Genomic DNA, 27,415 nt, shown 5'->3' with positions numbered 1-27,415 from the left:
TGTTAAGTGAGCCCTGGCTTCCCTGTGGACTTTGCTTGTCAAAAGGTCGCAAAAAGCGACCACATGGCCTTGGGACATGACCACGATGGACATAAGTTGCTGGTCATAACTGGTCATAAAGATGAACCAGTTGCCAAACATCTGAATTTTGATCACATGATCATGGGGATGTTGGAAATGTCGTATGTGAAAAACGGTCGTAAGTCACTCTTTTCAGTGCTGTTGTAACTTTGAATGGTCACTAAGCGAACTGTTGTAATGGATGGATATGTAGGCAGGCAGGCAGATGTTAGAGATGGATGGATGGATGGATGGATGGATGGATGGATGGATGGATGGATGGATAGATATGAAGGGATGGAGTGATGGACAGATAGATATGGATGGATAGATAGATAGATATGGCGGGATGGATGGATGGATAGATAGATATGGATGGATAGATAGATAGATAGATAGATAGATAGATAGATAGATAGATAGATATGGAGGGATGGATGGATGGATGGATGGATGGATAGATATGAAGGGATGGAGTGATGGACAGATAGATATGGATGGATGGATGGATAGATAGATAGATAGATAGATATGGAGGGATGGATGGATGGATAGATAGATATGGAGGGATGGATAGATAGATAGATAGATAGATAGATAGATAGATAGATAGATATGGAGGGATGGATGGATAGATAGATATGAAGGGATGGAGTGATGGACAGATAGATATGGATGGATAGATAGATATGGAGGGATGGATGGATAGATAGATATGGAGGGATGGATGGATGGATAGATAGAGATGGAGGGATGGATGGATAGATATGGAGGGATGGATAGATAGATATGGAGGGATGGATAGATAGATATGGATGGATGGATGGAGAGAGAGATTTGGATAGATAGGAATAGATAGATAGATAGATAGATAGATAGATAGATAGATAGATAGATACTGTAGATAGATATGGATGGATGGATAGATGGATGGATGGTTGGTTGGATAGATAGATACTGTACATAGATACTGTAGATAGATATAGATAGATAGATAGATGATAGATAGATAGATAGATGATAGATAGATAGATAGATACTGTAGATAGATATAGATAGATAGATAGATAGATAGATAGATAGATAGATAGATAGATATAGAAGATAGTTAGATATGGTTGGATAAATGGATATGGATGGAGATAGATGGATGAAAGGAAAGGAAGATAAGAAAGATAAGGAATATGGAGGGAGGGAGGGAAAGGGAAGGGTGGATGGATGGACGGACACCCCTTGGAATCAGATCCTTGCACACCTGGAGTAAACATTGGAAGATCACACGGAGAGCCAGGGAGTGAACTGAGTTGACCCGGTTTGCCAAAGGCTGGGGATCTTGCGGATCTGTGAGGTCGAAATTGTGCAAGGCCTGGTTTAGCCTCCACCTTGTAGCCGGTGCCAGCTGCAGGTGCGGCCTTCTCATGCCTGTGCTGGCCGTGGCAATGCCCTGGAGTGTAAAATGTACCCGGGTTTTCCCCGTGACTCCGACACGAACTCTCTCCCTCCCTCCCTTCTAAGTCCTCTCTACCTTCCACAGTTGTAAGCTTTGCAGTTTGCTCATTTTCAAGCTTTTATTTTTGTTGGCTTCCGTCAAGTCAGCGATCCAGACCAGAGGTAGTTCTGCTGAGTTCTGGAGAACCGGTAGTGGAAATTTTGAGTAGTTCGGAGATCCGGTAAATACCACCTCTGGCTGGCCCCGCCTCCCATCTATTCTCTGCGTCCCGAGTCTCCGCTAATCGGGAGGAAATGGGGATTTTGCAGTATCCTTCCCCCTGGAGTGGGGAGGGAATGGGGATTTTGCAGTATCCTTCCCCCTGGAGTGGGGAGGGAATGGAGATTTTGCAGAATCCTTCTCCCTGGAGTGGGGAGGAAATGGAGATTTTGCAGTATCCTTCCCCCTGGAGTGGGGAGGGAATGGGGATTTTGCAGTATCTTTCCCCTGGAGTGGATAGGGAATGGAGGTTTTGCAGAATCCTTCCCCTGGAGTGGATAGGGAATGGAGATTTTGCAGTATCCTTCCCCTGGAGTGGGGGGGAATGGGGATTTTGCAGTATCCTTCCCCTGGAGTGGGGGGGAATGGGGATTTTGCAGTATCCTTCCCCTGCAACGCCCACCAAGCCATGCCACACCCACCAAGCCACACCCACAGAACCGGTAGTAAAAAATTTCGAAACCTACCACTGCTCCAGATGCTATGGCGTTGTTAACCTTCGGTACGAAGATACCGATAACGTCGATAGTCCTCAACTTCCGATCACAATTGAGCCCAGAATTCCGGTTGCTAAGTGAAAGAGTTGTTAGGTGAGTTTTCCCAAAGGTGCTTTTTCAGGAGGCAACTGGACTTTCTTGGCGTTTTTTTTTTTCCCTTTTGAAGACGTTTCACTTCTCATCCAAGAAGCTTCTTCAGCTCTGACAGGATAGTGGGGAATGGAAGGATAAGTGAGTTTTGCATCATTTTTACGGTTGTTAACTGAATTGGTGCAGCTTTTGCCTTAGTAACCTGGTTGTTAAGTGAATCTGGCTTCCCCGTGGACTTTATTTATTTATTTATTTATTTATTTATTTATTTATTTATTTATTTATTTATTTATTTTTATTGATTGATTGATTGATTGATTGATTGATTGATTCATTCATTCATTCAATTTATATGCCGCCCTTCTCCGGAGACTCAGGGCGGCTTACAATGCTTTTAATCAATAGCCTTCATACTTTTGTATATACCTGCTTAGTAGGGCTTTCGGGCCCCCCTTAAGTTGTGTTCTTTTTTTATACAAAGTCAGTTTATTGCCCCCACAAACCGGCTCCTCATTTTACCTACCTCAGAAGGATGGAAGGCTGAGTCAACCTTGAGCCTGGTGAGATTAGAACTTGCAGTAATTGAAGGCAGCTAAGTGCTACTTAACAGCACTTTAGTCCGCTGCACCGCCAAGGCTCCTTTGCTCGTCAGAAAGTCACAACAGAGGATCATGTGACCCCAGGACTCTGCAACCGTCATAAATATGAGTCAGTTGTCGAACATCCGAATATAAATCACATGATTAGGGGATGCTGCAATGGTCATAAGCGTGCAAAATCGTCATAAATCGTTACTTTTTCTGTGCCGTTGTAACTTCATTTCATTTCATTTCATTTATTAAATTTTTATAATTTCAAAGGGTCATTAAATGAATTGTTGCAAAACGAGGATCTAACTGTCCTGTAAGTAACTTCTCAGGCAGATCAAGATTTACCTCAGATCACTCTTAACTGACCCAAATCTAGACGCTACCTTCAAGATGTTGAAAATTGCTTTAAGAGACTTTGCTTACTAGGAAAGAGATGGTATCGCGGTTTAATATAATATCATCATCTTCTTTTAACGACGCCATAATCCCTTGTGAGGTGGAGTCTGGGCAACTGAACGGAGCTGAGTGTTTACTGGCCGGATGCCGTTCCTGTCGCCAATGCGGAGTTTTGTTCAGCAGATATATTCTCATTGTGCCCAGAGAGAGAAATATCTGCTTCTACCTAGGATCGAACTCACAGCCTCCTGATTGTGAGGCGAGAGCTTCATCTCGGCCACCGCACCACTCCGTGGTTAATATAAGATCCCAAGATTAAATCCAGTTCTGCCACTTCCTTTAATTTTATCCTTTCTTTCACGTGTTTTGCTGCTTATTGATTCTGGAATATTTTTCTTGTTCTGTGCTGGTCTTGGATTGTCATACAGGTAGTCCTTGACTTACAACAGTTCATTTAGTGACCGTTTGCGATTAACAACAGAACTGAAAAAGTGTCCTATGACCATTTTTCACACTTAGGACGGTTTCTGCATCCCCAGGGTCATGTGATCTAAATTCAGACACTTGGAAACGGTTTCGTATTTATGACGGTCGCAGTGTCCCGGGGTCATGCAATCCTCTTTTGCGACCTTCTGACAAGCAACGGGGAAGCCAGCTTCACTCAACAGCCGTTTTACTAACTTAAGAACTGAGGTAATTCGCTTAACAACGGTGGCAAGAAAGACCGGAAAACGGGGGCAAAGCTCGCTTAACCAATTCACATAACAACAGAAATTTGTGAGAATTGTGGTCGTAAGTCGAGGACTGCCTGTAGCTAATTTTCCCTGTCTTAAGGCCCTTTTCTTTTGACTCGTCTCCTTGGCGATTTTGGGTGACTGCAGAGTCTGTGTGAGGTAAAAATGGTTTACAGCTGTGGCGCTACAGATGTCATTTCTGCTGCGGTGGTATCTTCCAGATACATTGTGGTTGCAACCCTTCGGCCCCGCTAACACATCTGGAGGACGCCAACTTTATTGTCTCCATTCCCTTAAAAACCCAGCAGAGCGGAGCTTCCTTATTTTAATTTACAGATTAATCCCACGGGTGAGTTTAACATTTAGAATTCATTTTAGCATCGGTAGCGCGAAGGAGAGCTTTCCACATTGAACTGCTTAACGTCAGCCCAGCTGTTTTGGATGCAAACTACGGGGAGTTATTTTCCCAAGATTTTGTGACCCATTCAAACGTTAGATGAGAATAGTGGTAGCTCAGGATTGAAGTGAGGGGTTCTTGGCGCTCTCTGAGCTGGGGGTGGTTTTCTTGCAGATGTTTTGTTACTCAGCGAGGTAACAAAAGCCTGGCACTCAAGACAAATCAGCCATCGACTGGCACATAGAGATGAACAATGTTTACATACCATTTAAAAGAGACAGTCGAAAAGCCAAGAGGGGAACAAAAAGACTCCTCCGGCACTCAACGTCCAGATAAACAGAGGTTAACGCCTAGATTAATACTAGACCAACAATGAAGAAGTAAATAATACTCCAGTTGAGGAATTACTAACTCACACAAACAAGCCCACACTAAACAACAGCCTAATCAAGGAGGACACTCCCACCCACACTGATAGGGTGAGCCACTAGTGTTTAAGGAGAGCAAACCCCACTCCTTTCTAGCCCTGATGAGGTTCCCTAGTTGGGTCATGAAATGTCTGCAATAAAACAACCAGAGCATCAAAGACCCCACAGTTTTTCTCCTCCATCCTGCAAGCCCCATGGCCTTCTAGCATTGATGATGTTACCCCGTTGGGTAATGAAGCGTCTGCAGGAATACATCCAAGCTCAGAGAGCACCAAGAACCCCATAGTCCTCCTCCTCTTCCATTCCACAAACCCCACTCCCTTCTATCATACTGATGATGTTACCTAGTTGGGTAATGAAATGTCTCCAGGAAAACAACCAATCTGAAAGAACATCAAAGGCCCATCTTCTCCACCCCATAATCCCCATGTCCTTCTAGGATTGATGGTGTTACCTAGTTGGGTAATAAAACGTCTGCAGGGGAAAAAAATAATCCCCTTTAACAAATACCAGTCCCTAAGGTGGAATCATTTAAATACCATCAGTACAGTAACTTCTCCAAAGTTGGGAATCGTCTTTGAAGATGATTTGAATCGTCTGCTCTTCTTTGGCATTGACATTTCTCTTTCCGTCTGTTGGATAAAGGGCGTGTCTGCTCCTGGATGAAAGCTGTTGGCTTGAACTCACTCAGGACTAGAGAAATGAGAGGTTTACTTTTTGTCTTTACTCATTTGTGTTCCATCTGGGTGCACAGAAATCATCCGGAAGTTCCCCTCCATTACGTCAAGACATTTTCTGGCTTTGTGTAAACTTGTGGGATTAAGCAGCCTGTTGACAATAGCTCACCGGGCCCGTTGGCTCTCACCCCAGACTTTCTCTTCAAAGCGTATCTCTGGGATTTTACTTATGACGTAGGCAAGGATGTTGTAATGGACAGAATTTACCGGAACGATTTGCATTTCAAACATCCATTCAGTCACGGTTTACCCAAGAAAATACAGAATAACAGACTTGGAAGGGACTTCGGAGGTCTTCTAGTCCAACCCCCTGCTCAAGCAGGAGATCCTATACCAGGGGTGAAATCTACTTACCTTCCTTTCCAGTTTGGAAGCGTACGTGTCACTGAGTCCTGGAGATCACGTTGATGAAAATTCGGAGGCTTAGAAGCCGACATGTATTTAGAACAGTTGTAGTGTCCGGAGTCACAACATCATCATTATATTTTTTTCGTGGGCTAGGAGAAGAGTGATATTTTAACTGATCTCCTGGAGTCCAGGAAGGAAAGGGTAGACTGGATCTGTGTAGGGAAGGAGTTACTGGGGATTGGCTGGAAGTCCCAAAAAATGTCCATTTCCTACGTCCCATCCTGTTCGGACCTAGGCGTCCTTAGACATTAAACAGCGCAAACTTAGTCCCGGCAAACCTCTTTAATTCATACGGCTGTAAATTACTTTCATTTACAGTCCGCAAGGCTTGATAAACAGTCTTTCAGAGGAAGGTTATCAACACCCACCTATCTCAAGTGGAACGCTGCCAGAGAGCTAATTTCCAGACGCAGGGCAAGGCCAAACTTGGCACAGAGTCACAAACAGAAATTTCCAATCTTGAATCGGCCAGATGAACTAATTGCTTCCTGCAAAAGCTCACATCCCGTTCGCTTCTCTTTTATAGTCTTATGGGAGGTGCCAATCATCTCCAAGCCTTACTCCTAAGTCGACCCTGTTTCCTTAATTGTTCCTGTCTCCTGGCAGCTCTGCACATACGCACAGTGGGAACAGGCTCACACTGTTCTTCTGCCTCACTGATGTCAGACTCTGGAGACTCCGGAGGCACCAAAGAACTACCAGATGGCCTTGGCCCCCTCACGGCCTCCGACGCAGAGCCCTCGTCCAAGCCTTCCCCAGACTCCAGGACTGGCCCATGTTCCTCCCTAACCTCCTCACTGTCCGAATCTGCTGCCAGCTCTGCTGGCCACTGGCGGGCCACAACACATCCCATGATGTTCTTGGATGGATGAGAATTGGATCTGCTTGGAGAGGTACCGTGTTTCCCTGAAAATAAGACCCTGTCTTATATGTTTTTGAACCCCGAAATAAGCGCTTGGCCTTATTTTCGAGGAGGTCTTATTGTTTTGGGTGCATGGAGCAAGTCGGGGCTCTTGCTGTCTTACCTGATTTCCAGTTCTGTCTCCCTAACCAGAGGAAATGGCGGGGACCAGCTGCGCACACGTTTAAATATTTTCAAGGGGGGGTTATTTTAGCACATACGCTCAACACCCGATTGGGCTTATTATCAGGGGATGTCTTATTTTCGGAGAAACACGGTAGATAAATAAAGAAGACGGTCCTTCAGATGACCAAGCCTGGAGCAGGTAGAACTTTATGGTGACCATCAGCGAGACAAATAGTCCTCGACTTACAACAGTTCATTTAGTGACCATACAAAGTTAACAACGACACTAAAAGAGAGTGACTTTATGACCATTTTTTTCAAACGCAAGGCCATGGCAGCGTGTTCACGTCGAACAAAATTCGGACGCTTGGCAACTGGTTCATAGTTACGACGGTTGCAATATCCCGGGGTCATGCAATTCCCCTTTTGCGACCTTTTGAAAAGCAAAATCAATGGGGAAGCCAGACTTGCTTAACAATCGTTTTACTAACTTAACAATTTTATTTGTTAAGTTTGTTTGTTCATTCTTTGGTTGCCACGATGTAAAAAAAGATGTTGAGACTCTAGAAAGAGTGCAGAGAAGAGCAAGAAAGATGATTAGGGGACTGGAGGCTAAAACATATGAAGAGCGGCTGCAGGAACTGGATGTGTCTAGTTTAATGAAAAGAAGGATTAGGGGAGACATGATAGCAGTGTTCCAATGTCTCAGGGGCTGCTACAAAGAAGAGGGAGTCAAGCTATCCTTCAAAGCACCTGAGGGCAGAACAAGAAGCAATGGGTGGAAACTAATCAAGGAGAGAAGCAACTTAGAACTTAGGAGAAATTTCCTGACAGAACAATTAATCAGTGAAACAACTTGCCTCCAGATGTTGTGAATGCTCCAACACTGGAAGTTTTCAAGAAGATGTTGGATAACCATTTGTCTGAAGTGGTGTAGGGTTCCCTACCTAAGCAGGAGGTTGGACTAGAAGACCTCCAAGGTCCCTTCCAACTCTGTTATTCTATTCTATTCTATTCTATTCTATTCTATTCTATTCTATTCTATTCATTGATTCACTTAACAGTGGCAAGTAAGTAAAAATGGAGCAAAACTCACTTAACAGATGTCTCCCTTAGCAAAAGAAATTTTGGGGGTCACTTGTGGTCGTAAGTCAAGGACTACCTATAGAATGATACCTAGAAACCGGCTGGCAACCAGTGCTCCTCCTAAGGCAACTGAGTCTCCCAAGGGTCACATTTGCTTTGTCTCTGTTTCCCAGCGTTCGCCATTCTTCTCTAACCTGGCACGCACTTGGTGTGTTGGCAGGCCGCCACGGAAATAGCGTGATCCTAACTTTAATCTGGAGGGCATCAGGTTGAGGAAGGTTGTGTAACCTCCGTGGTGTGTCTCAAGAGGGCAACGAGGTTGATTCTCCCTCTGTGTCTCTGAATTGCCGCAAAGGCAACTTGCAAACAAATTTTTTTTTTTTTTTTTTTAAAGGTATTTAACCTCTATGAACATACGTAAACGGCTTGCTGTCTGGCAGGTTTCAGGTAGAACTGTCACAAAGCTTTTTGGAGACGCCATTTAATCCAGGGATATGTCCAACTTTGGCAACTTTAAAGACTTGTGGATCAGGGTGGATTTGATTTAAATCCACTCAACTTAAATCACAATTTAAATCACTAGTAAAAAAGCTTGATTTAAATCAACTCGATTTAAATCATAATTTTTAAAGAGCAACTGTCTTCTCTGTCCCACAGCAGCTCCTCGGACCTGCTGTTGACTCACCCACAGTCCCAATATTGCAGAATATACAGCCTCATACTACATAATTAAGCTCCATTTCATGCTGAATAAACTAAATTATTAATGTCTCTTAAACTATCTTTAGATAGATTTTTACTCCAAAAGCATTTTATTAAAATAAATTTGATAAAAATTTTAAAAAAATCTGATTTAAATAAAAAGAAAATCCAATTTAAAAAAAAAATTAAAAATCATCGATTTTTATCCACCCTGTTGTGGACTTCATCTCCCAGAATTCCCCAGCCAGAATGGCTGGCTGGGGAATTCTGGGAGTTGAAGTCCAACGTATCTTCAAGCTGCCAGTGTTGGATAACCCTGATTTTAAACCTGGGCCTATCAGTGTGGAAAAACAAATAGGAGATTTGCTTGACTGGAGCATCTTTGAAGTACAGGGACAGTAGTCCTTGACATATGACCGTAATTGAATCCTGGACTGCAGTCATATGTTGTGACAGTTGTTAAGCAGGTCACCAAGTTAACACACCTGCTTTTACAGTGTTTTTTGTAGCAGTTATCCTGCAGTCATTAAGCAAATCCATTGTCCATAAGGAGCATTTTGTTAGATAGCGCCCAATGTTCAAGTCTGCCAAGATCCTTATGTATCTTGAGCCTATCTTCTGGAGTGTTGGCTATTTCTGCCAGCTTGGTGTCATCTGAAAATTTGATGAGTTCCCCATCTATCCCCTCATCCAAGTCATTGATGAAGATGTTGAAGAGCTCTGGGCTCTTCATATTTTTATTTTCTAGAAGTGAGCTGTTAATCCATCCAAAGTTACGCAAGGATAAATGGAACATCAGTAAAATGCCACAATGCTCATTATAGTGTTTGTGTTGCAAAATAAGTAACGTGACAGTCCCTGAAGACACCCAGTTGTTCTCTTATGAGCAACAAGGGTTTGTTTTCAGACTTGTTATTAAATGCATGGAGTTTCAAGGAGAAGGAGAAGAGGAGGAGGAAGAAGGAGAAGGAGAAGGAGAAGGAGAAGGAGAAGAAGAAGAAGAAGAAGAAGAAGAAGAAGAAGAAGAAGAAGAAGAAGAAGAAGAAGACGACAAGAGATTAGATTGGGCAGTGGCATACATATTTGCAAGGAGACTGTGAGTTGGATCCTAGGTAGAGGCAGATATTTCTCACTCTGGGCACACTGAGAATCTGCTGAAAAAAAACTCCGCATTGGAGACAGGAAGGGCATCCGGCCAGTAAACACTCAGGCCAGTAAACACTGAGGAATTCTGGGAGTTGAAGTCCCCAAGTCTTAAAAGTGGCCATGTTTGGAGAGAGCCATGCTGGTTGAAGAATTCTGCGACTTGAAGTCCCCAAGTTCTAGTCCAGCCTTAAAGTATGAAAGCAGTTGGGGACTCTAGCCAAATCACCAGTGGGTGTGAGTTCGAGTCCTGCCTTAGGCATGAAAGGTTAACTTTGGGCCAGTCCCTCACTCTCAACCCAGTCCACCTCACAGGGCTGTTGTTTTCAGGGAAAACGGGAGCTTGAAGGATTGGTACTGCCTTCAGTTACTTATAAAGTAATAAAGGCAGGATTGAATAAATAAAAATTCTACGTTTCCTGCTAGCTTTTGCTTCTTCAGACCGAGAACAAAGATCCCACTTTGATACCGAGTTGCATCACGAAGAAGTAATTAACTTCTCTGGACCTGTTTAATTCCTTTGGGAATTGTCGCAATGCTGAATTGTGGTGTTGGTTTTGAGGTCTGTAGCTGGAGACTCTGTAGTATGATTAAGGTTGGAGATACCCAGCAATTAAGAAACCGGGGAGCCTCTGAGTAATCAGAAATGTCTTTTGCAACCTGAGAGTTACAGTCCACGAACATACAAAAATTCTTCTTTTCTCCATTAAACTTCCCCCCTGTTGCAGCTTTCTAATCTGGAAGCCAAGAACCAGGTAGTTCTCGATGTACGACCACAATTGAGCCCAACCTTTATGTCGCTAAGCGAGACATTAAGTGAGCTTTGCCCCATTTTATGTTAAGCGGGTTTTGCCTCGTTTTACGACTTTCCTTGCCCCATGTCTTAAGGGAATCTCTGCAGAGGTTAAATCAAGTCACACAGTTGTTAAGTGAATCCAGTTTCCCCCTTGACTTTGCTTGTCCGGGGGGTCGCAAAAGGGGATCGCCTGACCCCGGGACACTGTAACCGTCATAAAGGTGAATCAGTTGTCGAGCCTCCGAACGTAAATCAGGTGACCCTGGGGATGCTGCAGGTCATAAGTGTGAAAACTGGTCATAAGTCACTTTTTTCAGTGCCGTTGTAACTTGGAACAGTCATTAAGCCAACTGTTGTGAGTGAACTTGGTTAACACAGATAGTCCTTGACTTATGACCATTCATTTTAGTGACTGAAGTTACAAAGGCACTGAAAAAGTCACGCTTATGACTGCCGTAGCAACCCTGGTGTCAAAATTCAGACAACTGGCATGTATTTATGACGGTGTTGTGGCCCGTCAGCGGCCTGTGCAGCTAGTAGCTGATTCCGACAGTGAGGAGGCTGGTGTGGTGATGTGCCAGCAGCCTGTGCAGCTGGCACTCGAGTCGGACAATGAGGAGGCTGGAGAAGATGTGGTGCCAGAGGCGGGGATTCATCCAGGGCCTTCAGAACCTCCAGAAGCTCCCATAAGTGAAGAGGAAGAAGAGGAGGAGCCTCTTCTCAATGCACAGGCGCTCAGAGCAGCCAAAAGGTAGGAGTGGCTCCTCAGGAGGAGGTCTCCTCGAGAGTAAGGCTTGGGGCTAATTGGCCACTCCCTTAGCCTATTTAAGGAGGAACGCCGACTGAAGCAATTTGCAGGGAACAACTTCGTTCACTCTCCTTCGCGTCTTGATCTTAGTTGTCTTATCAGTTCCCTGCAAATTGCTTCTGGGCTTTCTGCCAACCATAGTAAGATTACACATTTTTGAATGTTCAGTTGACTGAGTTTCATGTTTAATGAATAAAGTAAATAATAATAATGATAACAGTATTACTAATAATAGTAACAGAGTTGGAAGGGACCTTGGAGGTCATCTAGTCCAACCCCCTGCTCACACAGGAGAACTATACTAGGGATTCGAACAGCCGACCTTTCTGATCTGATTGCCCTGCCCTCAGGTGCTTTGGAGAATAAGTCTATCCTCCCTTCCCTGTGACAGCCCTTCAAGTACAGGTAGTCCTCGACTAAGAACAGTTCATCTACCGACGTTCAAAGTTACAACGGAACTGGAAAAAGTGACTTATGGCTATTTTTCAGAGTTACAATCTCTGTCACATTCCCCATGGTCACTCAGCTTTATGACGGTGGCCGTGTCCAAGGTCATGTGATTCCCCTTTTGTGACCTCCTGACAAGCAGAGTCGATGGGGAGGCCAGATTTGCTTAACAATTGAGTTACTAATTTATCAACTGAGGTGATTCCCTTAGCAACACTTTATCTATCAAGTTTGCTTAAATGTTGACTTCCTCCTAAAACTTCCTTTAAGAGCCCAGAGAAGTGACACCTAGGGGGCTGAACATTTTGGAGGTGGCATTTTTATTATTTGGACCTTTAATCTCCACTGATAATGCTTTTTGTCAGCACTTCAAGCTGCATTTACTCTACTGCTGACATAAGAAGGAGAAGCAGAGGCGTCTGGAAAAGGACGTTTGACTTTTCACCTACTTATTTTCCCTGAAGATAATATCCCCTAGGAGATGGGATGGGAGGGGGGAAATTCCTTTGATCTGGAGCAGTAGATTAGGGGTAGAATGACTTGGAAAATGGCCAATGAGAGCAGGGGAGTGGGGAATGGAAAGGGAGGGTTTTGGGTCTGGAAGTCAGTGTTGGCTTCGATGGAGTCAGATTCAGAATGTCGTGCTTAATAAATGGGAGTTTTTCTTCAAAGACTTTGTTTGAAATGCAATTTTTTTGAGACGACCTCAAAACCTGACACTTTTATTCTATTTTTTGGGGGATTACGTTGGTAGCTGTGGATTCTTAGATTTTGGAGTATATGTAATACAGTAGCAAAGATTTTGGCTCAGCTGGTCCAAAGGAGATGTTGGCTGAGAATTCTGGATTGCCACAAACCTTCTGGATGACTTTTGGTCCCGACAGAACAGAATATTTGTAGCTCAGGGTTGAATTGTTGGGTCCTTGGTGCTCTCTGAGCTTGGTGGAGTTTTCTTGCAGATGTTCCATCGCCCATCATCACTGATGATGTTCCCTAGTTGGGTCATGAAATGTCTACAAGAACACCCCCAAGCTTAGGGGGCACCCAGGACCCCCCACATCTCTCTGTTTAGACAAACCAACATGGACATCTCTCTAGCAACTAGCTAGTGACTTTTCTATGGTTCCTGTCGGCGTCCTCCTTCTGCTTGATTCTGATCTCAAAACTATTGAGCCTTGGTGGTGCAGCGGACTAAAGTGCTGTTAAGTAGCACTTAGCTGCCAGCTGCCTGCAATTACTGCGAGTTCAAATCTCACCAGGCTCAAGGTTGACTCAGCCTTTCATCCTTCCGAGGTAGGTAAAATGAGGACCCGGATTGTGGGGGCAATAAGCTGACTTTGTATAAAAAAGAACACCGCTTGGGGGGGGGGCGAAAGCCCTACTAAGCAGGTATACACAAAAGTATGAAGGCTATTGCTTAACACATTGTAAGCCGCCCTGAGTCTCCAGAGAAGGGCGGCATATAAATTGAACCAAGAAAGAAAAGGAAGGAAGGAAGGAGGGAGGGAGGGAGGGAGGGAGGAAGAAAAAGAAAGAAAGAAGAAAGGAAGGAAGGAAGAAGAAAGAAAAAGAAGAAGGAAGGAAGGAAGGAAGAAAGAGGGAGGAAGGAAGGAAGAAGAAAGAAAAAGAAAGGAAGAAGAAGAAAGGAAGGAAGGAAGGAAGAAAGAAAAAAGAAAGGAAGGAAGGAAGGAAAGAAAGAAAGAAAGTTTCTCTCCATCCAGCAATCTCGGTTCAGTGGAAAACGCACCGGCCAGTTTCTCTGCTTTCCAGCAGCTGCTGCCCCCACCCCTCCCTCTTCCCTCCTTCCACTACACACACTGCTTTTGGCTGGCTTTAGGGTTTGGCTTCCTGCCATCCAGGCTGGAGAGTCCAATGCCTTGCAGAGCTGCCAGTTTAAATAATGATATTACGATTCCCCCTAGAGTTTCTCTCTCTCTCTCTCTCTCTCTCTCTCTCTCTCTCTCTCTCTCTCTCTCTCTCTCTCTCTCTCATCTCTTCTTTTTTTCTCTCTCTCGCTGGCATTTGAGATTTCTAATTGAAGGCAGGCAGGGGTTGTCCTCCTGCAGCATCTCTTCCAACAGTTGGAACGTTTCTTCCCAATCTTTGCCTTCCGAAGCCAAACCAGGTGAGTCCGCCAGCTTCTGTTTTTCCTCTTGCAGGGATGAAAGTTTATTTGGAAGCCCCTCTTGGATATCTATTTTGCATTCTTCTTAGCTGAAGCTTATATTCCCCGTCGTTTTCCCCCCCCCTCCTCCTCGGAGTTCCCGAAGATTGCGCGGTGTTGCGTAGGATTTTTCGAGACAGGATAAGGGAAGTTTGAAGACTTCCAGCGGTTTGCTCAAAGAGGCAGGAATGGAGAGTTAGAGGGGATACCCTCGCCTGTGACGTTGTTAAATTTTGGCTGTCTCCCGGCCCTTTGCAGCCGGGGTGGGCTGCGGAGGAGATTGGGCAGGGGTCTGTATCCAGGGAAGCCAAGCTGTTGGGGAAATGAAGACCTTGCATTCCTTAATTCCAGACAGAAATTGGGAAGTGTGTCTGGCCCCAGTTGATCTGAAATTCTTGCAAGATGAACTAATTGGAAGGATGCTCTCTGTGCCTATTCGATTCAGCCTTTCGGTCCAAAATTGGCCTAACGGAATAACAGAATTGGAAGAGGTCTTTGGAGGTTTTCTAGTCAGGGTGGATTTGATTTAAATCGAGTTGATTTAAATCATGATTTAAATCACTAGTAAAAAGACTTGATTTAAATCAACTCGATTTAAATCATAATTTTTAAAGAGCAACTGTCATCTCTGCTACTCCTTTGACCCACTGTTGACTCACCGATAGTCCCAGTGTTGCAGAATATACAGCCTCCTGCTACATAACTAAGCTCCATTTCATGCTGAATAAACTAAATTATTTATGTATCTTAAATAGAAAACTATCTTACGATAGATTTTTACCCCAAAAGTTTTTTATTAAAGTAAATTCGATAAAAATCAAAAAATTTAAATAATAAAAATCCGATTTAAATAAAAAAAATCCGATTTTTTTTTTATTTTTTTAAAAAAATAATTGATTTTTATCCACCCTGGTTTCCATCCACTGTTTCTCATCTGGTGTTTTGGAAAATAGTTTTGTCTTCATAACAAACCCTCAAATATTGGAATACTGCTTATCATATCACCCCTAGTCTTTCTTTTCATTAGACTAGCCATACCCAATTCAAATTCAGAATAGAGCTGGAAGGGACCTTGGAGGTCTTCTAGTCTAACCCTCCTAGCTCAAGCAGAAGAGCCTATACCAGTGATGGCTGTCAGCACTTCAAGCTGCATTTACTCTAGTGCTGACATAAGAAGGAGAAAGGAGGCGTCTGGAAAGGGACGCTTGACTTTTCACCTACTTATTTTCCCTGGAGATAATATCCCCTAGGAGATGGGATGGGAGGGGGAAATTCCTTTGAGCTGGAGCAGTAGATTAGGGGTAGAATGACTTGGAAGATGGCCAATGAGTGCACGGGAGTGGGGAACAGAAAGGGAGGGTTTTGGTCTGGAAGTCAGTGTTGGCTTCGATGGAGTCGGATTTTAGAATGTCGTGCTTAATAAATAGGAGTTTTCCTTCAAAGACTTTGTTTGAAATGCAATTTATTTGAGACGACCTCGAAACCTGACAAAGGCTAACTTTTTTGCTGTCACGTGCCAAAAGCGGGGGGAGCATGGGGGGTCGCGCACATGCGTGCCCACACCCATAATTCAATGCGTCCCGCCCCCACACACATGCGCATGTGACCCACTCCCCTCGCTTTTGGCACACGATGGCATGGTGGGCTGTTGGGGGGTTGGGTGGGGAAGGCTGTTTTTGCCCTCCCCAGGCTCCTAGAAAGATTCTGGGAGAGTGAAAAACGGGGCTTCCGGTTCCACCGGAAGTTGGCAAACGAGCCGTTTCCGACCTCTGGTGGGGTGGGGAATGCCGTTTTTGTCCTCCTCAGGCTCCTAGAAAGCCTCTGGAGCCTGGGGAGAGCGAAAAACGGGCCTTCCCCACTCCCCCTGAGGCCCTCTGGAGGCCAGAAACAGCCTGTTTCCCGACTTCAAGTGGGCCCGGAAGGCCTGAAAATCAGCTGGTACATACCAGAGCTGAACTATGGCAATGTTTGCATGCCCACCGATATGGCTCCGCGTGCCACAGGTTTGCCATCACGGCCCTATACCATTTCAGACAAGTGGCTGTCCAGTCTCTCCTTAAAAACCTCCCATGACGAAGCACCCACAACTTCTGGTGGCAAGACGTTCCACTGGTTAATCATCCTCACTGTTGGGAAGTTTCTCCTGAATTCCAAGGCTGCTTCTGCATTTGCAATAAAGGAGGGGAGAAGGCTGGTGTGAGGTTAAAGAGATTTTTCCGCTCCTTTTTCTTTTTTTTTTCTTTTCTCTTGTTCGTCTTCGCCGGAGAGAACGCCGACGACTCTTTAAGCACGTGCAGAGCGCCCGTCCATCCGAGCGGAAGCGCGAATGCGAAGGAGAGAAAGGGGAAGAGCGGACGGGGGGAGGCACGGACCGGAAGAGGACATTTTTGAGCGACACGTCCCTCTTTCTTTTTATAGCCACTTCCTCCTGCCTTCCAAATGCAGAAGCTTTCTTTCCACAGGGGGGGAATCTGTTATCTGTCTGCAAATTTTGCAAAAATTTCCGGCTCCGGAGGAGCAACAGATGGTTGCAACTCACCCGGCTCTCTCTGTGGCTTTTGTTCATTCAGGAAAAAGGCTTGCACCGATGACACCGGGTGGCTTCCGCCCACCCGCTTCTCCTCCTCATCGTTTCCAAAGCCAAGTGCATTTTTGCAGATGGGTTTCCCCCATCTCCTCCCTGCAACCGTTCGTTCTTCATATCCTGTTTCTTTTCTGCACCCTTCCGACCATTGGGAAGCGAGGGGGAGGGGGAGGGAGGAAATGCTGCTTTCCTGTGGCTTGCCTACGACATGGAATACGGGCAGTCCTCAGGGTACGACCACGATTGAGCCCGACGTTTTGTGTCGTTTTAAGTGAGAGAGGTTGGTTCGGTGAGTTTCGCCCCCATTTTGCTTGCCCCGGTGGCTCGGGGAATCGCTGCAGCAGATACGTTAGTAACCCGGTTGTTAAGTGAATCCCATGACTTGGCTTCTCAGAAGGTCGCAAAAGGGGATCACACGATCCCCCAGGACATTGCAACCGTCATAAATGCGAGTCGGTGAATTTCGATCATGGGGAATGCTGCATTGGTCGTTAAGTGTGAAAAACGGTCATTAGTCACCTTTTTCAGTGCCGTTGTAACTTTAACCGGTCACACAACAAACGGTTGTAAGTCGAGGACTACCTGTGATAAGAGTTGGAAGGGATCTCAGAGGTCTTCTAGTCCGACCCCTTGCTCAAGGCAAGGAGACCTTATTGCAATGGCATTGAAAAAAAGCGACTTACAACTGTTTCTCACACTTAACGACCGTTGCAGCATTCCCCACACGGTCACGCAATCAAAATCCAGACGCTTGGCAAGTGGTTTCTATTTATAACGGTTGCAGCAGATCTCCTTTTGCGACCTTTTGAAAAGCCAAATCAACGGGGGAATCCAGATCCCCTTAAGAACCGTGTCCCTAACTTTTTTTTAAAAAAAAAAACCTGCAATAATTCATTTAACGACGGTGATCAGAAAAGCCGTAAAATGGGACGAAGTCCCTTAGTGTTTTGCTTAGCAACGCAAATTTTGATCTCAGTTGTGGAATTAACTTGATTATCTGTACCATCCCAGTCAAATGGTTTGTCCAATCTTATTTTTGAAAACTTCCCAGTGATGGAGAACCCACAACTGCCAAGAGACAAGATTTTTTTTATTTTATTTTTATTTTATTGAATTTGTATACCGCCCTACTCCCGAAGGACTCAGGGTGGTGAACAGCCATAGACTAAAACATCCAAATACAAAATTTAAAACAGAATAAAACGAATTAAATAATTTGGCTGAACAAATTTAAAACCCCAATAATTTAAAACCAAATTTAAAATTTCCATTTAAAAAGGGGAAAGACTTAGGTCAGGCCAGCTTGATGAAATAAGAAAGTCTTGAGCGCACGACGGAAGGTACGCAGATCCGGGATCCTCCGTATCGCCGGGGGGAGCTCGTTCCAGATAGTAGGTGCCCCCACAGGGAAGGCTTTCCCCCTGGGGGCTGCCAGTCGACAGTCAATTTCATTGATTCACTGTTCTCCCTGTCAGGAAATTTCTGCTTATTTCTAGGTTGGATCTCTCTTTAGTGACCCTTCCACCCACAGGTGGGCTTCACATTTTGTCACCACCGGTTCGCCCAACACCGGAAATGTGAAAGCATAACCGTCCGCGCATGCATGCAACATCAAACAACACGGGAATTCGCTTGCTCGCAGCATCCACGCATGCGTGTGATGTCAAACGACACGGGAATTTGCTCACACGCGCCGTCCACACATGCATGCAGCATCAAAACCATAGCGATATAGGACAGGATTGCGCCCACCCGCAGGTCGCTACTACTGATTTGCCCGAACTGGCTGGATACCACCTCTGCTTCCACCCATTTCTTCTTGTCCTGCTCTCAGGTGCTTTGGAGAATTAGGTCAACCCCTCTCCTTCTGTATTGACAACTCCTCAAATATTGGGAAATTGTTATCATGCCTCCCCCATCTCCACCCCAATCCTAAACTAGACGTAGCTCATCGTACAATTTGGCCTCCAGCCCCCGCTAATCCTCTTTGATGCTCTTCTTTGCACACTTTGTAGGGCATCTTATTTTGGGAGCATAGTGTACGAGGTGCGTATCTTCCCTGTTGCCAAAAAAAAAAAAAAATCCTTTACATCTCCAAGACCAGAGGCGGGGTTTCACATAATTTTACAACCGGTTCACCGTGCACCGAAAATGTGAGTGCGTGTGCGCCTTCTGCGCATGTGCGCGGCCTTCTACACATTGCTTGCATGCACGTGGCTTAGAAAACGTGGCTAAATAGGACGGCATAGCGCTGGGCTGGTTGGGCGGGCCCACCCGCAGGTCACCGCTACCACTTTGCCCGAACCGGCTGAATACCACCATTGTCCAAGACACGCAACCAGCTGTTTGATTTGGACGTAGAAAAGGAGTTTGGGGACAAATTCAACCTTTGGGGAAAAGGATGGTGACCACGACAATGATGGGTTGCTCCCGGTTCGGCCCGGTTCGGCCGAGCAGGTAGCGGTGACGATGTGACGTCACCGAACCGGTTCTCTGTGACTGGGAGCCCTCCCGCCCACCCCCACTTTATCTCTTGGGTTTTAGCCCAGCTGATAGGCGCAGCAGAGTGGATTGCCGCACCTCAGCTGGCCAGAAATCCAACGCGTTTGCGCGAAGCGCACGTTTGATGTGCAAGCGAAGCGAGTGCTTGAAGACAACCGGTAGTACACCGGTTGGAACCCACCACTGGACCAGGACACCATAATTCTCTTCGAAGAGATTTATTATTTGGTTGATCCGTAGTGAAAGCGATCAAATTTTCTCGCTTTAGAAGTGGGACATTTTGTGGTGATCTGTTGGGGACCAGTTTGGAGATCCCGTTGATGATGGTTGGGCTTCCATATTTTTCAGGGTGGATAAAAATCAATGATTTTATTAGAAAAATCAAAAAAATCCGATTTTTTTAATTTAAATCCGATTTTTTTAATTTAAATCGGATTTTTTTGATTTTTATCGAATTTATTTTAATAAAAAACTTTTGGGGTAAAAATCTATCGTAAGATAGTTTTCTATGTAAGATACATAAATAATTTAGTTTATTCAGCCTGAAATGGAGCTTAGTTATGTAGCACAAGGCTGCATATTCTGCAACACTGGGACTATCGGTGAGTCAACAGCGGGTCAAAGGAGTAGCAGAGATGACAGCTGCTCTTTAAAAATTAGGATTTAAATCGAGTTGATTTAAATCAAGCCTTTTTACTAGTGATTTAAATCATGATTTAAATTGTGATTTAAATCAACTCGATTTAAATCAAATTCACCCTGATATTTTTTTCCAGGATGTGATTTAGGAAGGGAGCATCCAGCCATGAATAAGTTTGCCAGTTCATAATAAGACAGGAAAAACAATAAAAAAATTTCCCTGTCCGAACAAAAGCAAAACGTGAATTAGATCTTCAACCAGTAGGCCGACCTACTGGGGAATTCTGGGAGTTGAAGTCCATGTGTTTTAAAATGGTAGAGTTTGGTTAAAAAAAAACCTGCTTTCGAAGAATATAATTTTCTCTGTGGATACTTTGCAATAGTTTCCTGGTTGTTTAAATGGGTTCTGGAAAGCAACGAATTCTGGAAATCTTAAAACCAATCATTTAGTGACCATTCAAAGTTGTAACATCACTGAAAAAGGGGATTTATGATCATTTGCAGCATCCCTGTGGTCACGTGATCAAAATTCAAACTTTGTGCAACTGCGACTCATACTTATGACGGTTGCAGTGTCTCGGGGATCACATGATCCCCTTCTGACAAGCAAAGCCAGGTTCACTTTACAGCCGAGTGACTCACTTAACAACTGCAGGGAGTCCCTGAACAACTGTGGCAAGAAAGGTCATAAAATGGAGCAAAACTCAACTGAGCATCTTGCTTAACCACAGGAATATTGGGCTCAATTGTTGGTCGTAAGTCAAGGACCGCCTATAAATGTTCTTAAGACGAATTCCTGTTAGGGTAAATATGAGGAAATAAAGAGAAGTTTTCTTTCCCTCAACAAAGCCGACATTTTTATTTAAAGCGTATGCTTGAATCTCGTCTTAATAAAGGTATTGGGAAATCTGTATTTGGCAATCTGTAAATAGTAAAAAAATAAATAAATAAAGTATTTCTGGCTAACGTGGTTTATTTTTGTGCTGGAGACCATAGGAAGGGAAGTGAGTCTTATTTTACACTTACTACAACCCACAAATCTATATATGACGATGCCCTCTTAACTCTGTGGCTCTCAACCCTCTGCCCACAGGTTCTGCATAGCATATAATAAAATAATCCAGAAATAATTCTGGTTTTACGGGGAGAGGGGTGGATTTTCTTCCCTCACGACCACGTTGGATTCCGTACAAAATCTGCTTCAGTGTGTTCTTGCTTTTTTGTTGTTTTTAAACACCTGAGCTGATGTTAGATTACAAGTAATCCGTGGTGGGTTGCTTCCGGTTCGCACAAATTTGTAGTAGTTCCGAGAACCGGTAATAACATTGGCTGGCCACGCCCCCGAACCGGTTCTTGTTGACTTCAACTCCCCAAATTCTCCAGTATAGCATAGCTGGCTGGAAAATTCTGGGAGTTGAAGTCCACAAGTCGCTGCCAAGTTTGAAGACCTCTGCTCTAGTCTCTTCTTAAAAACCTTCAGTGATGGAGCGCCCACGATTTCTGGTGGCAAGCTGTTCCACTGGTTAATTGTCCTCACTGTTAGGAAGTTTCTCCTTAACTCCAGGTTGCTTCTCTCTTTGATTAGTTTCCAACCATTATTTCTTGTCCTGCCCTCTGGTGCTTTGGAGAATAATTTGACTCCCTCTTCTTTGTGGCAGCCCCTCCAAAATATTGGAATACTGCTATCATGTCAGCCCTAATTCTTCTTTTCTTTAGTCTAGCCAAACCCAAATCCTGCACCCTTTCTTCATACAGTTTTCACTAGAAGGACTTTACGTTTCATTATGTTTTAGCCTCCAGCGCCCTAATCATTCTTGTTGCTCTTCTCTGCACTCTTTCCAGAGTCTCAACAACTTTTCTTTATTGTATATAACATTTTATTTTAAGGCATTGGGTGGTCCAGGCCGTGTGATTAGCTGGCTCCCTTACAAAAACAACTCTCAAACTGGAGATTACTGGTGTGTCATTCTTGGATCCGATCAAACGTCCTCGCTCGCTGGTTTCAACTGCCTTAGACTTAGAATAACTTAATTGTCACTTTGAACATAGACTAATCTATGAGCCTGAGTGGCGTAGGAGGCTAATGCCTCCTACTAAGGCAGCATTTAACATCCATCTGCCTGCAATTACTGCGAGTTCAATTCTCACCAGGCTCAAGGTTGACTCAGCCTTCCATTCTTACCCATTTTACCGTGGGTAAAATGAGGACCCGGTTGTGGAGGCAATAAGCTGACTTTGTATAAAATATACAGAAGTATGAAGGCTATTGCTTAACGCATTGTAAGCCGCCCTGAGTCTCCGGAGAAGGGCGGCATATAAAAATAAAAAAAAATTAAAAAAATTAAAAAAATAATCGGCATGCATTAAAATGAAATTTCGTAGCATACAGCTTGTCCAATGCCGAATGGAATTGCTCTGTTTATCTCGGCTCTCTACAATATCCATGGAAAATAGAGTGGAAAATATTCCACTGGCCTTTTTTTCTCTCCCTTTCTCTCCCCGTAAAGATTTTTTTTTTTTTTTAATCTTAAGTGCTTCATTTATCTGCAGAAAACTTTCCATTTCACAAGTTCATTTATAATAAATCGGTGCCAGGCTGACTTGGCAGCTTCAGCGTTTCAACAATTATCCCGAATAAACACACCAAAAGTAAAATGTTTACGATCAAGGTGTGGTTTTTTTTTTTTAGAAGTTTGAATTCAGGATCTTTTTTTCATATCGTCGAAATGAATTCGTGGTGGAAAAATTTCTCTTCTTTTTTTTTTTTTTTAATTTAATATAATAATTCCACCTCCAATTAAACAATGTGTCGTCGGGGTACAGATACCTTTATAAAACAATAATCAAAATTTACAACAATATTCATTACCTAAACATTGATTCTATAATATTTATTTATTTATTGATTTGATTTGATTTGATTTGATTTCTATACCGCCCTACTTCCGAAGGACTCAGGGCGGTGCACAGCCAAACAATAAAACACATACATACAAAATTTAAAAGTAGAATAAAATCAAATTAAATAATTTTGGCTCCGACAAATTTAAAACCCCGAACTATTTAAAACCAATTTTAAAATTGAATGTATAAAATACTAAAAGATATTTAAAAATTAAAAATCTTTCATGAAAGAGGGAGAAAATTAGGCCAGGCCCGCCTAGTGAAATAATAAGGTCTTTAAAGCGCGGCGGAAGGTGCGCAGATCCGGGATTCTCCGTATCTCTGGGGGGAGCTTGTTCCAGATAGTAGGTGCCCCCACAGAGAAGGCTCTCCCCCTGGGGGCCGCCAGTCGATATTGTTTGGCCGACGGCACCCAGAGGAGCCCCTCTCTATGGGAGCGTACCGGCCGGTGGGAGGCTATTGGTGGTAGTAGGCGGTCCCGCAAGTATGATAATATTAAACATAATCATCATAAAATTGGCTTCTCTCTCTTAACATATCTTCTTTATTTCACTTGTCTTTTTCTTTTGTTTCCCTGTTTCTAAGTTCCATTTTGTTATCTAACCATTGAAACCCTGTTTCCCCCAAAAGGTGTCAAACTCAGTTTCATTGAGGGCCACATCAGGGCTATGGTTGATCTTGGGGGGGGGTGTGGTCGATTGGGTGGGCACGGCCAGCTTGATTCCAGTCACTGAGCATGGCTGACTGGGTGGGTGTGGCCAGCTTGATGCCACTCCCCAAACTGCTGGCATGTTTCCTCTTTGCACTGGGTAGACCAGGCCGAAACCATACTGTCCCAATGTTTCCTCTTAGCATTGGGTAGACCGGGCCAAAGCGATACAGGCCAGCCCCTTACATTTTCCAAGACGGCCCCGCAGGCCGGATCTGGCCACATCGCAGGCCAGATCCAGCCCATGGTCTTTGTGTTTGACACCCCTGCCCTATACCATTTCAGACAAGTGGGACTGTTTAGATAGACTCTTCTTAAAAGCCTCCAGTGATGGAGCACCCAGGATTTCTGGTGGCAAGCTGTTCCACTGGTTAATTGTTCTCACTGCTAGGAAGTTTCTCCTTAATTCTCTCCTTGGTTAGTTTCCATCCATTGCTTCTTGTCTTGCCTTCTGCTGCTTTGGAAAAGAAGTTTGTTAAGGAATTCGCAGAGCAACCCTTGAGGAGCAAGGGTGTGCACATGAAAGCGATTGAGAGCAGTTGCGAATAAATACAGCCAACACAGAGATACACTGAGTTGTGTTTACTTTTCAGGAAATAATAATAAGGCACCGTCCAATAAACAGTCCAGGTCATACACAGATAAAGCAGTAGATAGTAAAACAATGGTCCAGGGATAATCCAATAACAAAGTCTTCTTACCAGTCGTTGTAGTCATACACAGTAACAGTTCTTCTGTATTTGCAAACAGTAGCAAACACAGCAAAGAGCAGTAACGATCAGCAAAGAGCAATAATCATCAGCAAAGAGAAACAAACCATGTTTTAAGCTCCCTCTTAAGAACATTGGCTACAGAGCAAACCAATCAGGACACAGTATGATGCAATACAGCAATACAGTCTTAAAGCTATATTGAGGGTTTATATATTGCCAACCCAACAAGTTAGGTAATTATCATTTCCTAACAAAGTTGAACCCTCTCTTCTTTGATGCTGCTAGACTTGGGTGGTGGTGGAACGCACCAGATTCTTCTAAGAAGATGGCCTTCACCACTTCAAGCTGAAAGAAGGATGCTCCTTAAAATATTTCATATGCGTGTGGCCAACAGAAATGGCATGTGTTGAACAGGCTGAGCTAGGAACTCTTACCACGCTAGGCTTCTGGAACAAAACTTTACGAGGAGCGACAAGCAAAGATCTCCCACCATCAGGTTGAAGAGGCACAACGCTATCATGACGGTTGGGTTTGCCCAGTAGGGAATCCTCTTTTATACAGAAGGTCTAGGAAGTCTTCTAAATAGAATGTGGTCCTTAGGTTGGGAAGGTTCTACAAGGCAGAGAAGAGTCTCCTTCAAGTTGACTTGATGGTCACATCCACAGAGTCCACCTGCCATGATCTTTTTCCTGGATGTTTTTCCCATTCTATCCTCCACCGGTGTGGTTCTCTTGAGACCTCCTACCCAAGAGTTGAGTAATGATTTCCAAACTACAGGAGGGAAGGTCTTCAGGACATGTTGATCGGACACTCAGGTAGACTTGATCCGATCAAAGAAGCTTTCTCAGTTGCTTTATAGCTCACTCCGGAAACTTTTTTGTCTTCTCTCTATACGTGTTGTCTTCTTAGTGTGGAGTCCAGACAGACTTGTAGGGAGTTGGCGGTGCCACTGACATCTTGAGGATATATGGACATCTGCAGTTGCCTGTCAGATGATTAATTTCCTGGTAGCCCTTGGAACTGTACCAAAAACAGGAAAGAGCTTAGGACTGTTTGAGCTGACTTCCTACCTTGACCGCTTAGAGAGGGCTGTAAAGCACCGTGAAGCGGTATATAAATCCTAAGTGCTATTGGTATTGCTATTCAAGGACCAAAGCTTTTTGTTTCCCAGGTGGAAAGCTAACTTTGAACCCAGGTTGCAAACCTCCTGTTGGGAGCCACCAAAAGTCACGTTGCTATATTAACGGGACAGGAGGAAAGGATGAGCAAAGGACGATGGCTGCGCAGGTGAAGGACCGAGGGTTAGCAGGTTGTTTCCTTGCCCCCACAGGTTCTAATCTCTACAGCTGTATAATGCATTGCAGATTTGAAAAGGACAAAAGTGCTACGGAGCTCAGAGACCAAAGCAGCTCTCCGCATCTCCTTAAAGCAAATCCCATTTATTCCCCGGGCACGCACGGATGGCTGCAGAGATCAGCCACGTGACGGGGACCTAACGACTTAACAGCTCTCAGGAGTTGCAAGCAGGTGTTACATCTCACGCCGCCATTGTCCTCAATTGCAAAGCTCTCTTAATCCAGATCGGAAAGCAGAGAAAAATTAGCGTACAGCAAAGTGTGGCTTTCTTCATTTTAGGTCTCGGCTACGAAGGATGAAAAGCCAAATTTACATCAGCTGTCAGCTCGTGTCTGGACAGGTCCTGCCAAGGCTGAAATGCAGGTCATCCTTAAGTTAACAATAATTCATTTAGTGACCTTCAAAGTGATAACAGAAGTGGAAAAAAGTGACCAAAGTCCATTTTTCACATTTAACAACTGTTGTGGTCTCCCCATGGTCACCCATGGCTTTAGATGCCTCATACAGGTAGTTCTCAGGTTATGGCTGGATGGATGCAGAAGTGGGATTCGCTTAGCTTCCCTAGCGATTCGCAAATGTGAGCACACCTTCCATGCATGTTCGGCCTTCCGCGCATAAGCACAGCCTCCAAAACGTGGCTAAATAGCAGGGACTAACATATGTGCGAGGGCAGGGGTGAAATGCTCCTGGTTCGGTCCGGATCGCCCGATCCGGTAGCGATGGCAGCGGGTGGTTCGGAGAACCGGTAGCAAAAATCCATGCCCCCCCCCATGCCCAGCTGAGCTGCGCGATCATCAGAGGCTTTTTTTTTTTACTTTTAAAAGCAATACTTTTAAAAGTAAAAAAAAGATTGCACGCCACAGCTGATCACCCCCTCCCCCTCGCGCGCTGTTCTACTTACCGTGTGCCTCCGTTTGGCCTGCACTTTGATCGCCTTGCAGTCCAAGGGACTCGCAGGAGTCTTCTCCAGCACCAGAGTTTAAAGGCCTCCATTCTTTGGCGCTCAGCCTTCCTTACGGTCCAACTTTCACAGCCATCCATTGCAACAGGGAAAACTGTAGCCTTGACAGGTAGGTAGGTAGGTAGGTAGATAGATGATAGATAGATAGATAGATAGATAGATAGATAGATAGATAGATAGATAGGATACTGATACATAGAGGAGGGAGAGATAGATGATAGAGATAGACAGATATGAATATAGAGACTGATAGAAAATAAATGTGTATGAGAGGGAGAGATGACTATAGATGATAGATTGATAGACATAATAGTCACATATCAAAGAAGCCGAAAGAGAGCGAGAGAGGCCAAATAGATGTTCTGGAAGAGACAAAACTTGTCTAGCCCCACACCCTTTGTTATGCAACACAGTCACTCTCTTTGTGTTGCGTTGGGCATGACTAGAAACGTCTTGCAAGCTGCTGCCATTCTGCATGCAAACGTGGGGCAGCCCCAGCCTTCCCCCACCTCCCCCTTTCCTCTTTCCGGGCTTTGATCCCCGAGGATTTTCATACTGGCACCTTCCTCTCCTCTCACCTGCATTCAGATTTCTCCCAAGAATTCAGTTCTCAGCCCCACCTGGTTTGCATCTTAGCAGGACGTTTCCAAGAATGTTTTCCCAACTCTTCAGAATAAACACTTAGAGACTGAGGTGGCATGACCACAGAATCTTCTTTCCCGATAGAGTAGTCCTCGACTTAACGACCATTCGTTTTAGGGACTGTTTTGAAGTTACGACGCTACCAGAAACAGGGATTTAGGACTGCTCCTCACACTTAGGACAGACA

General features: G+C 44.4%; 1 protein-coding gene across 2 annotated transcripts in view; it reads left to right on the top strand.

Moving 5' to 3' along the window:
* PTP4A3 (protein tyrosine phosphatase 4A3) overlaps positions 1-27,415 on the top strand; it is a 93,265-nt gene that overhangs the window by 32,171 nt on the left and 33,679 nt on the right. Inside the window, exon 1 of one of the 2 annotated variants that reach the window (XM_087890950.1) lies at positions 13,954-14,179. The exons of the other annotated variant lie outside the window; for it this stretch is intronic. The gene's annotated coding sequence lies outside the window, so the exon portion shown is untranslated. Of the gene's footprint in view, positions 1-13,953; positions 14,180-27,415 lie in introns of those variants that run through there. 2 annotated transcript variants of the gene reach the window in all.

The sequence above is a fragment of the Pantherophis guttatus genome, chromosome 3 (genome assembly GCF_059756535.1).
Source record: "Pantherophis guttatus breed Tessera chromosome 3, ASM5975653v1, whole genome shotgun sequence".
NCBI lineage: Eukaryota > Metazoa > Chordata > Lepidosauria > Squamata > Colubridae > Pantherophis > Pantherophis guttatus.
Note: the sequence above shows the minus strand (reverse complement) of the source record. Positions and strands in the feature narration are given on the sequence as shown.